The sequence below is a fragment of the Aptenodytes forsteri genome, unplaced genomic scaffold (genome assembly GCF_000699145.1).
Source record: "Aptenodytes forsteri isolate BGI_AS27 unplaced genomic scaffold, ASM69914v1 Scaffold320, whole genome shotgun sequence".
NCBI lineage: Eukaryota > Metazoa > Chordata > Aves > Sphenisciformes > Spheniscidae > Aptenodytes > Aptenodytes forsteri.
Window position 1 is genome coordinate 934,252 of NW_008794890.1, and position 13,610 is coordinate 947,861.

Consider the following 13,610-nt stretch of genomic DNA (forward strand, 5'->3'; position numbering starts at 1 on the left):
GTCTCTGTGATGCCAGTAAGGTCGTAGCCCTGCAGGCGTGCGCATGTCTCTAACAACTCCTCTTGTTTATTCCCCGTGCTATGTGCTTTTGCGTAGAGGCATTTAAGTTGGGCCCCCGATGAAGCTGCCTCACTGGCTGGAGTTCCTTTGTGCTGCTCTGCAGGTGCTCTCCTGCTGACCTGTGTTCCTTCTCCAGGCTCTGGGCATCTATTGCTGTCCCTGGCATCAAACTGGTAGGAGTGGGATGGATTGAGGTTCCCCTCCCCTGGCATCTCTAGTTTAATGCCCTCTTCACCAGCTTGGCAAGCCTATGACTGAAGATTCTCTTCCCCTCCTCTGACAGATGGACCCTGTCAGCCCCCAGTAGACCAGGTTTCTCAAAGCGAGTCCCATGGTCTAAGTAGCCGAACCCCTGGCTGTGGCACCAGTCCCGTAACCATTCCTTCTGCCTAATCACTCTGTTCCTGTTGACAAGCTGAAATTTGCTAGATTAAATCAAGTATCATATTTAGTACTACAATGTAATTAAAGTACATGATTTTAAATTGAGTGTTGTTGTATATTGTAGTATTTCCCCTCGTTTGGTTAAATAACCAAAGCACTGTTACAGCTTTATGTAGCTCTTCTTATGTCGTCAGCTAAATAATTATCTCATTTGCAAATGATACCCAATTTTTGGCTGTGGATGAGCTGGGCAGTATATTACCTTATCCTCTCTCGGCACAGCCAGTAGCTCCTCTTCATGACCCGTAATGCACAAAGTGCAACCATGTGTTTATACCAATGGTGATGGTGTGGCTGTGGCCTTTGTGGCACAAATTTTAAGAAGACCAAGGCCAGTTTTATGATGCCTCTTGAGCTACTAAGGAGTTTAAATTACTGTTCCCCTAAACCTGGGGGAAGGAGGTCTCAACAGAAGTTTAATTTGTGTCTCATGTCTGGATGCCTTATGTTAATTTGCTTTAATTTTTCTGAATGTCCCCATGGCTCTAATGTTTTTTTGACAGTGAGAGGAAGATTTAAGCAAAGAAAACTGTATTTCTATCGAAGCCTATCTGAGTATAGGGGAATCGATACCATTCAGGTAGGAGGTTGTATACATTTCACCCGTTGCCTGGAAGTCTTCAAGTAAAGGACAAGTGTTTCGGCATGTTATGTTCAGAGGTTAGCTTTAAGATAGCCCACTTGCATTTTTGATTTGGCTTTTATTTCACTGGGAATCTCTAATAAACAACGATTTTACTAAGAAACTTAAAGTTATGTAACACAGGCTCAGTTTTTCATAAATGTCTATTGATCTTTTAGATGTCTGAAAAGAGAATTGATTATCAAAGGCGCCATAGCGATCCTTTGAATACTAGATGTTTTTAAGAAGTCTCCTCCTGGGCATTTTCAGAAGGTGACATATTGAAAGTCAGATGTTATTTGGAAAGTCTTGGCTAGGTCCTGGCAGAAGCAGAGCATGGTTATCCCAGTCCAGTGGAATAGTCCCAGTACCTTGGGACTTGCATGTTTTTTTCTGATGCTTGATGGTTTTGAAGTCTTTTGGTATCTTATTCTGAATTCTAATACAGTCACTCTCTTCTAGCTTTTTTTTTTTTTTAATTTCATGCCATGAAGAAATGTCTTGTTGGTTTAATTGAAATGTCTTGTTGGTTTAATAAATTGCCTAAGCACAAAAGAAAGCCCTGTTTGGATATTTATGTTATCATTTCTCTATGCTTGAGCAAACACTTGCTTCAGTCAAAAAATATGTGGTAATTGGCAAATATACTGAGAAATGTTATAGAAAAACAGTGCGTGTTTATTTGTCTGATAGAGATGAATGTTTTCTACAGTTTGCTCGTTCCTCATCATGTGCTTGCGTTGGTAGGAAATTATATCTTCTCATCTTATTAAAATAATTAAATACAGTTTGCAGAAGGAACCACTCGTTGAGTCTATACTGTGTACCTATTTATGTTTTTAATGTGCCTTGCTGGTCGTAATAATGGTGCATTGAAAGTAAACAGGTAGAAATATAGTCTCTTTAGTGTCTTTTGCATTACATGTAGGTAATTTAAAGAGTTTGAAAACTCTGGTTTTCATTAGAAGGAAAAGAAATTCCAATTTATTGAATCATTTTTGTTTGCAAGTTATGAAATAGCTTATTTGTTCAACAAAATACCAAGCGGCATCTGCAGTCCTGATAACCCAAGACATTAACTCTGCTCAGACATTATTTTTGCTTACAGTCAGGAGAATAGAAGTTTGACAGGGAAATAATGTGCTTTAATGAAGTATTCATCACTTCTCCCCATTTTTCATCATTAAAACATCCATTTCAATTTAGAAATGGACCTGAAAAGTCATGAAATCTACCATGCAGAACAGATGGTTTTCACTGTAGAAAAAATTCAAGCTGTTCCTGAACATCAGTCTACATATTTTAAGCAATTAACTGCTTTTCTGGAGGTATAATAGGTCAATTTCTTATTTTTTTAGACGGTAGAGGTTAGTTGCCCATAATGATTAACTTCAAATTTTGTTTTTAAACCAGCTAAAAGAAGTTCATATTTAAAATACTACGTTTGATTAAGCACAAGGTATACTTTTTGATAGAGTTTGGCATAGGTAAGATGACTGTCTTGGTATTTTTGTGGTTTTATCCAGATACTTTCTGTGTTCTGAATGAAGAAAAGACATGTTTTTTTAATCAAAAAAAATCCTTTTCTTACAACCAGCAATTGTATTTCACTATGGGATTTGTAGTCTCTAATGTTCTTGGCTGCCTGCAGCCATTCGTTTTGAGCCAATTGGGGCGTGAATGTGTGTGATTTAGCATCCTGCTGACTACACCAATTTGTCGTGAATCCTGATTTAGGATCCTGCTGACTACGCCAATTTGTTGCAAAAGAGTGGAATGCACCTCACTCAAAAGAGAGAAGCAGCAGTATGTTTTATTGAGGTAAAATAATAATTTCACAGGGTTCAATAAATTCGGTTGAATTTAACAAAGTTTAACAGGAGTTTGCAAAGGTTCAGTAAGTTTGATGGCAAGGTTTACCTTATCAATTCATGCATGGAAGAAACATACAAAGGAAAATTGAGTTAAAATCGAGTTAGAATGATTCACACAGAGATCGGAGATGAAAAGGGTAAGGAAGACCCTCCCGTTGAGTCACGAGGTTCAGAGTGGACCCCTTTGCTTTCTAAACTCCTCATGGAGCTTAGGTGCGGCTAGGTCCAATCCTAGTCTCAGACTTGGACAATGGTTTGTCTAATGGAATTATCTATAAAAAGTTTATAGTAATTAATATTTAATATCTACATGGATTAGTAATGTTTCATTAGTATTAATTCAGCATGCTATCAGTCACTTACCAAAGATCTGCCGTTAGTAAAAGGTCTCTCTGCCTTGAGGAGCAACCTTGAGAGGTGTCCCAGCTCAAGGGGAGATGACCGCCATGCAGTCACGCTGCCTAGCAGGGAGAGCTCAAAGAAGGCTCTCTTAGGCTGTCATATTTATGGAAGAAAGTGGTTGGCTCATAGTCAAAGTACCTGCGATGGGAAAGGTATGTGTGAGGCTCCCTGTACCCGCAACTTTCTTTGTTCCTTGATAAATGAGTCTTGGAAAAGCCACCTGCTATTCATGTGTTAATCGCATGATTGGTATTCCAAGCTCATATGCATCGATGCTGTCCGTGCCACTCGGCTCATTTGTGGGTTCTTAGAGAACAGACCAGAACCAGAGGATTTCTTGGCCTGGCCATGGCTCAGGCCTTTACCTCCTTTGGAGCCTGTACCAAACTGCTGCTAGTTTGGTTAAGGGGTCGAGTGCATCTGTCACATGCCTTCAACGTATAATGCGGATTTCTCTGAGATATGGTCCATTGCTGGTTCCTTCCTGATGCCTGACCTGTCGATCTGAAGAGAGTTTTCCTTTTGGCAGCTCTGGCAACAGGCAGCTCTGTCTGGTTCTTCCCACCTCTTTTTGGATATCATTTTGGTTGTTTCGTCACCTGAAGCTTTCTCCTAACTAGTGAGGACTTCTTGAGACTCCTGTTCTCTTGCTGGCCACAGTCATAGTTGAGTTTTCTGTCCAAGTCCCCTGTTTCTCTGGATGAGATTCTCCTGCTGGTTTCCTAGTGCTGCTTCTGGAGGTGGGAGGACTGGTTGCAATTACTCAGTGTTTCTGTAAGACTAGCTTTAATTAGTATGTCGTTTATTTGTTGTGATGCTTATTGCGGTTGCATTTACCATATGGTTGTATTTATCAGGAACATGACCTGTAGGAGATGGTGTATATATTGCTTTTCTTTTTATCTCCCTCTTATGACAAAACTTCTGAGGGTCATTAATGAGATTTCACAAGATTAAATTCAGCCAGGCAGATTATAGAAAATGGGTGGCCTGGTCTGTCTGATCTGGATGGATGAATGGGTCTGAGAGCTGGAGGCATGAAGGGATCCTATCGCTCATGCTTGGAGTCTGTCCCTCTGGTAAGGCTTGTTCAGGCAGGACCGATCCATACTACAGGTTGTGGGAGGTCTCAAGTTTGCAATGTCAACGTCTGCATAGCTCTCATAGCAAGGACTGCTTACACAAAGTTTGTTTTTCATTGAATTGTAGCCTTTTGTTAGAAATGTAGCTGGTGTCAGCCGTTCACTTTGCTGCAGATTGGAGCTTTTAGAAGTGGAGATTCCCTTTTCAATGCGCACAATGGGAAACATTTTGCGTTGCATTTTATTCTCCAAGATATTCCCTTCAGTCTGCAAAGGAGTGTTTCCCAAACTTTTCTGTGAGGCTTTAGAGTTTCCTAATAATATGCCTGAGATCTGTTGAGGAATTCCTCTTTTCTTTTAAATTTGTGAGATCTGGGGGCATACTCCTGTGCTCTTGCCACACTGCACCACTAGTTAACCTTATGTGTCAGCGTCAATTTTCCCAAGACTGCGTCACCACAAGCAAGACAGGATTTGGCCCAAGATGGTTTTATGCAAGACAAAATCCTTTCTGTTTTGTGAGAGCTACAGATCAACTTCTACCTTAGAAAGATTTAAGTGGTGGATGCTGTGGCCAGAGCGATTTAAAAGGTTCCAACTCTGGTTATTTTTGAAATGAAAATCTACCAAGGCACTTTATATTCCATGTTCATCAGCTCCCAGAAGATTAAATATGTTTTTGTAATATTCCAGACAGTGTGACCCCACTGGATTGTAAAATCCAGCTAGGGTGCAATATTTAACGCAGCGATGCCTTCATTGCAGGCCAAGCGCATTTTTCAATTTATAAATACTGGTGTTTTGTTCTCCCATTGTTTCTGCAATATCAGCCGTGCTCCAGCCATGTTTGGGGAGCAGACACGTAGCGGTAGCTAATAAAGAAAGTTGACATCTAACTCTTTCAACAGAGCTGAAGCAGCTCTCTGGGAAATCTGGAGACATGTTGCATTTGCATTTTTAGGCAAGGCTGGCATCTATTTAACCTATTAAAGCCAATTTTTCAAATGGTTTATTAGACTTCTGGTTTTTTTCAGCAGCACTCCTGTCTGACAGGGTCCAAATCCAAGAGACTTCAGAGGATTTTTGCACAGCTCTGCCACCTCCTCCTGCAGCAATGCCTCCTCGGCACGGTTTCACTCATGAAAGCCCATGGCAGGGTGAGGACTCAGGGCTTTGAAAGAGGCTGCTCCCTGTGCTGCCCTTCTTGCTCCTCAAGACCTGAAACATTTCCATTGCTGCTTTTAGGATGGAGGTTTTAGGGGCAGGAGGAGGGATTTGGTAATGTTGTTTGGAGGAGATGTGTGAAAGCTGTTAGATTTGGGACAAAACGGCTGGTTTTGCTTTGGACCTTATACTTGGTACTGATCTATCATTTGATTAATGAAATTACAGATGGAGAAAATGGAGATTTGGGCATCCATGCTCCGAGTAGGATAAGCCAGTGCTGCCGCCACAGTCTTCTGCCCTCACCACATGCTTGCTGAGACAGGAAAAGTTCATCTGATCTGTAACGGAGAAGTGATTTTTGTCAAGCACAGAGCTTTTCCATTCAAAACATGCCATTTAATACCAGTAGAAGTCCTACTTAAAATATAAGAATAAGCAGTTTAAGAGGTCAGTAACTCTAAAAGTGCAGATTAGATGAGGTTTTGGGTCTGGTCCAGAGCTGTGGTAGCTGTATTGAATTGAAGTTAAAAACAATAAGGTGCTCTAACCACAACAGAAAGTCTTACAGTGATATTAGGTATCCCAGAGAATAAAATTGCAATGCGAAGTTTTTTCCCATTGTACACAGAGAAATGTGAGTATTGCTTAAGTGTCAGATCAGACATTCCCATTCTGCTGGCAGCAGTAAGGAACCCTTAAGTTACTATGGACTTCATTTCTGATATAAATAACAGATCAGTAGTCAGAAAAAAACTGCCAATAACTCTTAATGAAAATCAAATTCAGCTTCCCCTTGAATTTTCAAATTCCTGAACACCAGTGAAGCTTATAAGCAAGAAAACAATAGATCAGTTCTCCAGTTTACTTGTTGCTGGGATTATTTTGGGTGATTTGCTGGGAAGGTGACATTTCTTGGTTTTGCTTTGAGCATTTTGCTGCATTCCTGGACTGCAAATTGCAGTCTATGCAAGAAGAGCTACAGTTGCAAGAAGAGTTGAAAATACATCTCTCATTGAGGGACAAAGAATACCCTGCTTGCCTAATGCTGGAGAGCTTTAGGCTTTTCCATGTGTTTCTCCTTCCCGTTTTTGGGAGGTGCATGTCAGTGCAAGGTGGATGCTGCTCCTGGGACATGTCTCTATGGATAGTCCCAAAGAGTGATATCTGACAGTGGTGGGTAAATATATTACTTTTGCACAGGGAGATTCCATTTCTGCATTTTCCCACAGGCTCTTCTCTACTAGTAAGTGTTGTGTCCACAGACATTTGTTTGATTTTTGTTATTTATCAACATGAACAGTTAATAAACTGTGCTCAGCTTCTGCAACAGGGTGCCACGGAGTGACCACGTATGGGAGTTTTCCTCTTCACTGTACACACAGATTGGGTGTGCTTGCATAACATCTTAGCAATTAGTCATGACTCAGAATGAAATAAATACCAAATCTAAAACACCCATAAAGAGGTGCCAGGTAAACGCTACGTTCAGATTCAGTTTACATTTTTTAAATTGCTCCAAGAGGATTAACAAAATCCTGCGAACATTAGGCATAAGGGCCATAAAGAGGCAGGTATCTCACATCATTTCTGGATTTTTCTTCTTATGCTAATAAGTCAATAGCCTTCATAATGGAAATATTATACTGGTATGTCAAATATGCATTTTCAAGCTAATGAAACAAAAGGCATCTGCACCTCTTGACTGCTGTAACCTTGCTAGTTTTGATAAATAGATGTCGAACAAATGACACCAAAGCGCGCGCAAGTACTAAACCTCCTTCCTAACTTACTACACTCACTCAAAATTTCCTAATATATTTCAGTTATATAAACAATATTTAAATAAATTAACTAGGTGGGCATATTTATTCCCCTAGTAGCTTCTTTGCAGTTGTTTTCAATATTTTCACCTGTAAACCTAAGGCATTTCCACATTTTTCTTGCAAACTTACAAAAATAACCAGGAATTCAGAAATCACTCAACTTGCAAAAAACATTTACTTTTTGAGGTTTAAAGCTTACTAAATTATTCCTACAAGCACATTTTGTGAGCATAGGGCCCGTATTTAATACAGGGGCATTGAGCCTTGCTGGAGGCAGAGCAGCCATCCATCTCTTCTCCACAGTTTCTGGGTTGTACCTCAAGAGGTTGGATGTTCCTCCAAGGACTGGATTTTGCACTGCCCCTCTTTGCCTCAGAATCTCAATCCCAAACTGCATTATTTAATGACTGGACATGGGCATTAAATCCCAAGGCATTAAATACAGTTGCAGAACTGTTTGTTTTGCTGATGTGTCTCATCATTGATTGCAATGGAGGACACAAATCCTCAGGTGGGAGAATGTCCATCCTGGTCAATATCTTGGTTTTGTGGGCTCCTGGAGGTTACTGCTGTAGCTTTCTGCTCCTAATTAAACATTGTGGCTGGCCAAAAATATTTCTAGACTTGCTGCAGTGCTTCAAGCTTAAGGGAGCTTGGGACAACAGGAGCTTTCATCTGTGAATAAGGTTTGAAATAAGCTTGAAATTTAGGAAAGGACATGGCGCTCTCCCTCTGCTCTGTGTTATGAGCATCAATGCTAGCAAGCAGCCTGAGACACACTGATACGGAGAGAAAATAAGGTGAATTATTTTTTTTTCCTCCTGCCAACCTGAACCAGAGTTAGCTAAAGATGAGGTAAAATCCAGCCTTCTCAGTGGAGTGAAAACAACATTTCAAAGCAATGAGGGGTTTATTAAATCACTGACCTGCTGAAGGAACAGTGTTTATACATCCTCTAAGAAATGACTTTGTCTAAATAAAAAAAAGCCTTCGGAGTTCTCCAGGAGGCCTCTAAAGTGCTTATTTTGGAGCTCAGTGCTGCCTGACCCACAAGATGGCACCTGGAGGGTGGGGAGTAGGGGAACCCAAGGCCATCTTGTGGGGCAGGCAGCCATTAGCCACTAAGGAGCTGGTCACATACCTGCTTCTCCTTTAAAGAGGTCCCGGCCGCCCGGGCCAATCGCAATGACCTGAGAGCAGTGATGCATAAGAGCACGTGGGCACTGGCTATAAAAGCCTGGGGCAGGGAGTCCTGCTTGGCACTTGGTGTAGAGCTGCTCAGGTGTTGGGAGTGAGAGGGGTGCCTGCTGCTTCCTCTGAGGGCTGAGTTTTGTATGTGCATGTTGAGCTCAAGTTGTGGTTAGTGTGTTAAGATGCAAGGGCTGCTCAATGAGAGACACCAAAATGAGCATTTTGGAGTGTAGGAGGTCACTGCTAAGAATGTAGGGTTTTTTCTCACAACCATACGTTGCTTCAATGTTTCCTTGAACTGTGGCTTTCTGCTGTTGTTTTAAACCAAGAGTGAACTTTTCTAGGTGGTATTGCAGTGCAAGGTTAAAAAGTCATTATTTGAGATGTATCTAAGCATCCTTGCTATAAACACTTTCCTAATTAAACTATAGTCCTGCAAAGCCTAAAAGAAGGGCAGTGCTCTTTCACTGTAGAAAAGCAGCAGGGATCATACTTTATTGATAAACATAAGAGGTTTGGGTACCTGATGGCGCTCTCTTGTGAGGAAGCGGTTTCCCCAGGCTGTCTCACCCTGGTGTGCACTTTGCTGGAGGGCACCCAGTTAACACCCACTAGCTGAGACTTTTCCCATTTCCCATGCATTAACCCACAGTAAGTATATAAGTATAATAATAAAGTAGAAAATGATAAGTTTATTTTATATATACCTGAAATTAGCCCTTTCCTCTATGTTGTCATTTCATATTACTCCAAGACAGCACTTAGTCTGGGACAGTTCTTTTCTGGCAGGGCCAGGTTTGGGTTTCCTCATTCAAGATATACCTGATGATTATTGAGTCTTCTGTGTGCAAATGAAAGTCAAAAGCAGGGCCCGAGTCCCACACCCTCCTTTCCCTGTTGTGAATAACTTCACTGAAGTACATTCATTTGAGTTGTGTGGGGTGTGCCTGAGCATGTAAACGAAGCAGGGCCCAAGGTTGGCTAGTGTCTGATATCCTCAACTGTCCAGATATGCTGATTGCTCATCCAAAACTCATCCTTCTGTCTGGGGAGATAATTGGATTGCCTTTCCTCTCCCTTCCCAGAGAACAAGGCTTGCGATATGAATTTCCTCTGTACTTTGAAACAGCTTGGAGCTTTTCCATTGTTAAAGCCCACAGAAGTATCAGTGCAGTATTACAGACAGTTCTGCAACTCAAAGCGTGTTTCCAGCCTTCTGAGACCATGGGTGATGTTAATAAAACATGCCTTGGCATTTGGGTCCCCACTTTCCTCTTTCATTAGTTTCAGGGGGTTGGTTGTTACAGTGTCTCACTGGAGAATCAGCGGGTCCTTTTGCACTGTTGCTTGTTACTGGGAGCCCTTCGTTAAGATAGCACACATTGGGATGGGGTGGTAGAAGCCTGGCAGCAGAACTTGTGTTTCAAAGTGAGCATCAGAGAAGATTTCTCTAGTTTTCAGTTGTTTTCTGCAAGGTATAGGAAAAGAGACTAACACACAAAATCTTGGCTTAACCCATTGTGGCAGTGAAATGCAACAGCAGGCTCTAGGTTAGCATCCAGGGTTGAAGGACCTGAGGGTGCTTTGGCTTGATATAAAATATTTAGTTATCACTCCCATTTGATCTGCAGATGCGGGCTTCTGCAAGGCCATGGTCCTCTGGGCTGAGAAGATCTCTGTGCTGTTGGAACCTTTAACTTGGGAGGCTAAACCCTATTTTTTGCCAGCTTCTTCTGTAAGATAGAGCAGTCCAATGCAAACAATGGCTACATTGTTCAATGCTCACCTCAAATTTTTAATGAGCCAACACCTGTTTTTAACTCTGAGAAACTCTCGTAAGCCTCAGTCCTCCCAAGAGATTTTCCTGCATACTCGTGCATGTGCAAGCTGATCTATTCATTGGATTGCTTCCTTTAAATTGTTCGTGTGTCTCGTTTGCAGCTAAGCTGGAAGTAAAAACACTGAACTGCTGTGAAAAAGGAGTAAGATATTTCCACCTTGGCAAAAATTTAGGAATACAGGAAATCTTGCAAGAGAGCTTTTTCTCCTAGGATTTTGAGTCTGGTGTGTAGATCAAAGGAGCCTTGATACACTTGAACTCTTGGATGCTTATCTGTACGCAACTGAACCTCTAAACCTGTTGAGATTTTCAAAACACTAGTTCACAGGAAATATTTATTGTTGTAAGGGGAGGAGGAGAAATCACTTACTTGTGAGTGATTATTTTCCAAATGAAATGTTCCACAGCTGAAAAAGTGGGGCATGAAAATGACTTCCACACTAATGCGTGACCTTCTTGGTTTTTCCCGTCTTCTTTTTAACCCCACAGAGACCTTACAAGCCAATTACATGCGTATTTTTCCGTCTTTTAAAAGCTTTGTTAAACCCCAGAATAATGTAGAGCTGGGTAAGAGAATTGCACACTGGAGTTGACTACTGATTGTGAAAATGTGGCCACTTTTGCTTGTTATCTTTGAAAATGCACCGAGAGCAGCAAATAGTAAGTTGACTCTTGCCCTGCTGTATTCCCCATAAGTACGTGGTGGTCATAGATATCACTGTGCATCGGCTGACTTTAGGGTTAGGGGGCACAGCATCTTTCTATGCTGTAGTTTGTGGATGGCTCTTGGAAGCATCATGAATTCTAGATTATTAACTGGCATAGCAGAGTAGAAACAGTACAGCTTTCAGCTGATATGGATGTCCTTTGCTTTGTAATCCCAGGACAATAGTGCAAATTCTTGTGGACTTTTCAACATTGATCGGGGAGCTGCAATACGATCCCTCTACTCAGCCATGGTCTGAAACGCTGGTTAAGTTATAAACTTGTGGAGGCAGGAAACTTAAAGAGGTGTTTAGATCTGATTTAGATTTCCCCTTGTGAATTCTCTGCCCCTGTGGCAAACCTGGCAGCCTGTACGTGGCATCCTTCAAGAGAAGCGGCTCCCTTTGCATGCACATCCGCAGAGAAGAGTGTTTGCTCCCCAGGTAGTGCCTTTGATCCAAGGCACCATTGGGAACCGCACACGTGAAATTCTTAATTTCCCTTCTACTCCCCAAAAAACAAGAACCAGAAGCAAAGACTGGGCCTCAGAGTGCTTAGGGATTTGAAGATATTAAACAGGATATGAATTTCATGCAGGCAGTTTGCTGGAAGCCGGTGGAAAGTGAAACAGGAGTATTAAATGCTGTAGCTCAGCTCCTTCTCTGTTTGGCAAACTCTGCTTGGTGTTTAAAATTAGTCCCTAGAAACATGTCTGTATTTATATATATTGGAGATGAAGATTTGAGGTCAATGTTTTAAAAATGTGCAAATGGTTTGGGAGCGTGGGGGCCTTTTAAAAAAGTGATTATGTGTGCCAATCATCTTCAAGGGTGTTTAGGTTGGTAAGTGGCAGCTCCTCACAGGGTTTGTCTCAGCTGCTAATGCCCAGAAAACATGCGAATCCTTTCTTGCTAGAGGACAGTGGTTTGCTTTTGCTATTAGTGCTGGCTCGCTGGGGTTATTTTTATGTGATGAAAGACTTCTCGATGGTCAGCAAAATGCAAGCTGATTTGTTTTGAAATGTTTGAAGTTGGCTGCCTTGTGACCTTGCGAGGTCTTGGATTACAATCCTGGGATGACTCAAGTCTTGGGGGCTTTCAGTACCCTGACCTAATGTGTATGATTAGGTTGGGTTTCTCTTTCAAGATACGGCTAGCAGGACTAAATACTGTGAGTTATTGGTGAAGCTTGTTCAGGCTCAAACCACTTGTTGGACGAGCCTCACTATTGATGTGAGCAGTAGGTCCATCCCAGATTTTGTCCATGGAGCTTAATATGTTTTATGCTTATTGGTCTTTCTGCTCTTTAAAAGCTGTGTGTGGTAACACCCAGCTGAGAACTAGTGTAGTTTTTCTAGTAGAGCAATAGGATTTATATCTAGTTTAGTTGCATGAGTATGTGTTGGTGTTTCTTAAAGAAGGATACTTTAGGTTGATGTAGACAGATCCATCCCTTATTTGCTCATAGAGGAAAAACGTAGAGGTTCTCAAATAAGCATATATAAGAAATATCTGGAAATGCTACAAGAAAGGTAGGGCATGAAGTGAACAGAGTGTTGAAGCAGCTTTTCTGTTGAATAAGCTTAACACAAAGCTAGTGGCAAATAGCTCAAACATAAGTATGTATAATTGAATAAATATTTGAAAGCTACATGGGGAGGGTCCCTTGCAACAGATCTGGCTTTCTTATGATAAACTTTTGAAGGCTTATTAATACACACTGGGTAGGAGTGCCCCAGGAGGAGCCTGTTTGTGCGGATTCAGCTTTCTGTTGCCATGATTATGTATTGTCATGCCGTCAGCTCTGTCATGAGGTACACCTGTAGGCAGCTCCCCAGAGATCGCGGTTGGTCTGTCTGCTTGAATTATGCCTTTCTGTCTGTGCTCCATGGAGTTGCCAAGTACAAGAGTACTCCCTTGCCCAGATCTCAGCATGGAAAAGAAAATGGAGCAGGTAGCTGCTGAAAGGCTAAAGAGTTTTTCTGTGCTATTGTGCTTTCGTTGTCCATTTATGCCGTGACATTCCTGTAGCGTTGCCACTGTACTAGTCTGTAGGGGTGAAATCTAGACATAGTATTCCTTTGCATATCAGGAGCTACACAGCTGGTTCAAGCCAAGGTTTGAAGTGCTGTTACTGCCTGGATTCAGTTCAGTTGTCCAATATATACGTGAAGATGTGCACCACAAATTGCATAGCAGCTTCCCAATTTGCTACATGTCATCACTTCCCAAGCTCATTAAAGCAATTCTCTTAACTTAGCTTGAAATCTACCCAAATATATCGTGCCAGAAGGCTTTGTTTCTCCACTTGGAAACCTTACCAGTAATGTAGGAGAAATGCGTGTCAGAGGAGCTTGGAAGTGTTGCTAGCAACTGGTAACTGCAGCAGCAGCCTGTGCAG

General features: G+C 41.7%; 1 protein-coding gene across 1 annotated transcript in view; it reads left to right on the plus strand.

Annotated features, from left to right (window-relative positions):
• Positions 1 to 13,610, plus strand: part of PRKG1 (protein kinase, cGMP-dependent, type I) — a 514,986-nt gene that overhangs the window by 82,452 nt on the left and 418,924 nt on the right. The gene's annotated exons all lie outside the window — the stretch shown is intronic.